This window comes from Alligator sinensis, unplaced genomic scaffold (assembly GCF_000455745.1).
Source record: "Alligator sinensis unplaced genomic scaffold, ASM45574v1 scaffold269_1, whole genome shotgun sequence".
Taxonomy (NCBI): Eukaryota; Metazoa; Chordata; order Crocodylia; family Alligatoridae; genus Alligator; species Alligator sinensis.
The window spans coordinates 134,918-139,881 of record NW_005842048.1 but is presented as its reverse complement, the minus strand read 5'-3'; positions in this window follow the sequence as shown (position 1 = coordinate 139,881).

Sequence of the window (4,964 nt, the reverse complement as noted above, 5' to 3'; positions counted from 1 at the left end):
TCCAGTACTGGGCACCGCACTTCAAAAGGGATGTGGCCAGCCTGGAGAGGGTTCAGAGGAGGGCCACCCGCTTGGTGAGAGGGCAGCAGGACAGGCCCTACAAGGAGAGACTGAGGGACCTGAACCTGTTCAGCCTCAGCAAGAAAAGGCTGAGGGGGGGACCTGGTGGCTGCCTACAAGCTCATCGGGGGGATAAACAGCAAATAGGCAGAGCTCTTTTTTCCCCAGCACCACCTGGGGTGACGAGGAACAATAGTCATAAGCTGATGGAGAATAGGTTTAGGTTAGAGATCAGAAGGCAATATTTTACAGTTAGAGTGGCCAAAATCTGGAACCAACTTCCCAGGGAGGTGGTCCTCGCCCCTACCTTGGGCAAATTCAAGAGGAGGCTGGATGATTACCTGTCTGGGGTCTTGTGAACCCAGCATTCATTCCTGCCTGTGGAAGGGGGCCAGGCTAGATGATCTGTTCAGGTCCCTCCTGACCCCAGCTACTCTGAAACTATGAAAGTTGATCTATCTATTATTATTTTTAACATATAATGTACTTTACCTTCTGGTTAATGATTTAACTTTCCCTTTAAATTACATCAATGAAAGGGTATTAAGGCTTTCATTGATATCAAAGAAGTGATGAAGATTGTATTGGTTACCAGTATAAACTTTGTTTAAGCAAAAATACAGTAGTATACTTTATACCTAATTTAAATCTTTTCCATGTTATTTTTCAACCAAAATATTACAACTGAGAAGGTTTATGCGGGGAGGGAAAAGAAATTGGGCACTATCAAGGAAAAGTCATCATAGGAGTCCTATTGCTAAGAGTTTTAAGCAAGCAGGCATTTTATATGATTAGATTATGGTTTGGAGCCATACTTGTCCTTTGTAAAATAATCCTTCTTTAAAGAGACTTTTGAGCCCTTGCTTTAAAATACAGTAATATTTTATCTAGCAAGTTTTATATAAAATGTTGGATTTAAAGTATTTTTTCTCAAAAGGTTGACCTAATTATTCAATATAGCTGTCACAAGTGTAAACCCTTGCCATTTAACATTTTTGGCCCCAAAATCTCTTTCGTTAAAATCCTTATTTTTTTATTTAAAATAAATATATTAAGCTCAAATTGTACCATCAGACTTCCAAATGTAACTCAGTTTCTGAGGGAGTTGTATGTTGTATCTGAGGCCAGAATTAATTTTATTACAGGACATATATAATAGGGTAGACATATATATATGCTATATCATGATATACTCTGCATTACAAATAATAGTGTGGTCCAATATGAGAAACACAGAAAATCAAATAAAGAAGAGAGCAAAAACACTGCATATACATTAAAGAGGAAATGGTCTGCTCCTGACACACAGTGGAAGAAAGAGGGGCTTGATTTAAGAGTGAATTCAACAGGGGCATTTTAGTACTGTAACCTATTGTTGGCTACATTGTATTTAAAATTGTGTGAAGGATTTGACTCAAACTCAGACATGCTCAGATTTTGCCCCATATTTTACACTTCAGAAATACTTAAGGAGTAATTAAACTTAATAAATGATAGAGGTGTAAAACAATGAGCTAGTAAAACATCATGAGATTGTAAAGCAATATATTTTTAATAATTTTCCTTTGGAATACCTTTTCATCTAGAACTTTAGCAATCATGTACCCATTCTTACTTTCACTTTAAACCTCATGAATGGCAGTTGGGCTCCTTTGCAGTCACCTTTGTCATTACTTCTGTGGAGTGGGAATGTCACCCCAAAGAATCAGTTGGAGCATGGCAATCTGACAATACAAAATGTTGGCATTCATAGGAGCCTTGCCAGTACGGTATACTCCCCTGAAATGTATGCTGGATACATGTGTAATTTGCTTAACTGGAGTGCTCCTGGGCATCTACATACTGATCAAGTGGAAGAAAAACTACTTAAGTGAGTAGCATCTTTCAGCCCTGTTGTCTTCTTTTTTTAAAGTTAATTTTACTCCATGTAACTGCCTATTAACTATAAACATCTACTTTATAGCTAACTGCACTCCATAAAACTACACTTGAAGTAATTGAGATGGAAACCTGTTAATAGTCTGTTATTAGAAACCTAGAAAATAATAGAAGCTAGTTAGTTTTACAGCTGGTGTCTCCCCCCATTTTCAAGGCTTCTAAAAGCAGTCCCAAAACTGACTACTGGAAGGCTTGACATTCAGGGGTCTTAGTCACAGGCCTACTAATATACAGCACTAAGGATGCTGTGTACTCAATCAGCATAGTTTACCTTTCAGTTTGGATAAGTGCATGCTCAGGGTAAGTGCACTGTCTTTTTTTGGTTTTAATGCAAGTAAAGGCAGTACACTGTACTGGGATTTGTGTCTCTGCACAGACGAGTTATATTGATCATGGTACATGTGGGACAGCACCCTTTGATTTTACAGCAATTGTCAAAACACAACATTGATGCTTATGTTAATTCTGTGCCACATTATCTTCTTTGAAGAGAAATTATGATCATTAGGAAAGATTCTTCAATAACTGTGAGTGGTGTTATGGAGTCCCATAAAGGAAACTTTCATAATAAAAGCAATAGTGATTTCTGCCTTTCTACTGTTGTTATTAAGATTGGGAAAATCATCATGCATGACAAAATAATAGCAGCTCTAGAGATTAAATACTTCAGAATTTTGCCTAAGGATTAATACTGAGATTTGTGTGTCCCACTTCATATTACAGAATAAAATGCTGTCATTTTTCTAACTAGAAGTATTCCGCCCATTAGAAATATACATATGACATGGAAGCTAACATAAGCATAATATTAGATTCTAAGCCAGGTAATATACACAGCAGATTGAATAAATATCCTCATTCCTCATTTTTCATTGTCTAAATACAGAAGCAGCAGCCCCTTGGCTCTCAGTCCATCATTGCTGCATTTCTCTCTTTGCACACAAATATAACAGTATTCATGGGTAATAAACACATTAGTAAGAATGAGCTGCAGTACCAAGTCTAACATCTTATTTCTGGTGCTGGTAATTTTCCTGACAAGCTCTTAGCCCTAAAGTTTTATTGTTATCATTATCATCATCATTATTATTATTATTATTCTTTTAAACATATAATGTAGCTTTAGCTTATTCCTACATGAGCAAGATAAAGTGCTGGCTTTTTTTCTTTAATTATAGAATTTGCCAGGAAGTTCAAAAGTGTCAAGTTTTGACATACATTGACTGTTATGTCTGTTTACAGACCCACAGTTGTATGTTTGTTAATTGTTTATGTGTAAGGTGACTTTCATTTTGCTATTAAAATGTCATACAACAGCAGGTATAAAACAAGCATGCCTTTGGAATACCTTTTCATCTAGAACTTTAGCAATCATGTACCCATTCTTACTTTCACTTTAAACCTCATGAGTGGCAGTTGGGCTCCTTTGCAGTCACTTTTGTCATTACTTCTCTTCTAGTTTCTCTTTCTTCTTGCTGATTTTCCAGACATGCATAGTTTTCAATAGAAAGAACTGCTGAGATAAATAAGCAATAATAGATATTGCAAACCATAAACCGTAAGTGGAATTAATTGACTCACTACAGGAACTGTGACAAGAGATGCCAGAGATGTTGCTACAAATCAGAGATTCTTCCCCACATGCAATGTGCTTGTAAGTCCCATGCCAGAGCGTGGCAGCTGCGCCACAACACTGTGGAAGACTGGTTGGTGAAGGCCATTCCAGCCTCAGCTGGGATTGTGTCCCATCAACTGCACCATTTCAGGCTGAGAGCCAGCTGTGCCTGGACATGGTTGTGGCTGATGAGAACAAGTGTATCATAATGGTCAATGTCACCATCCCATTTGAGAACAGCAGCAAGCTTTTATCGAAGCCCAAGATCAGAACTCCCTGGCAGATGCCCTGAGGAGCCACTGGAAGATGCCCTGAGGAGCAGGGGATATGAAGTGATGGTGCAGGTGCTGATTGTCAGGACATTGGACCATGGGACTCCAGCAAGCAAAGCCAAGTATCCCACTGCTGCACCAAACTGATGAGACACCTCATGGTGTCTGACACCATCAGACAGTCCAGGGACATCCATGAGTTGCACATCACGGGTGAGCGCCAATATGTGGACCCCAGCAGACCACTGGCCAGAAGCGACTCAGAGGGGACAGCCTGATCAACAGATCATGAACTAAGACCACTTTCTATCTAGACTCCTGCTTACCCCTGCCATTGTACCCTGCATGCCATTACTCCTATCTGTATATATCCCTTAGAACCCGCAACACTACAACCACGTGGCTTCTTTGCGCGGGGCCGTCATATCTTCTTCCCTTGGCCAGCGTCGTGCTTTTAGCTCCCTGATCCCCACCCTAACCCACCTCCCATTTAAGTAGGCTACATTCTCTCTATGTAGCCTGGTTGCGTCCTCCCACCCAGCCACCCTGTGCCACGGAGTTGCCCTTGTGCGGGTTTTCTGCATCCCCCTCCTTCAGCGTCCTATGACAAACCTCATAAACCAATTCTGAACCTCTAGCCGCAAGCAGTTGCTTTCTTCCCCTGAGGGCCTAGGGCCAAACCCAAACTTCCAGAAATGAGCACTTGGGCCAAACCAGGCCACTGCCAATCCGGGGAGGGGTCATTTTCACTTATTCTTTTGGGGCTTTGTAATTTTTTTTTGGTTTTAAAGGCAAGGCGGGGCCCCCCCCCCCCCCCCTGCCGAGCGCCAGGCTGGAGGTTAGCTCCGAAAGGTCCCAGCTCGGGGCTCTCCCCCAGTCCCGCGACTCCAGGAGCTGGTTCTTCATCTGAAAGCTGGGGCAGCAATGAGCGGGACGGAGACAGCAGGGGACAACCCGGGGCGACCTCTCTGAACCCCTTGCCAGGAAAGCGCGGGAGCAGCAAGGCCTCCCTCCCTGCCCCGTCCTGCCCTGTACTCAGCGCGTCCCAGCTCCCCGCAGCCCCGGCCCCGGTCCCGGCC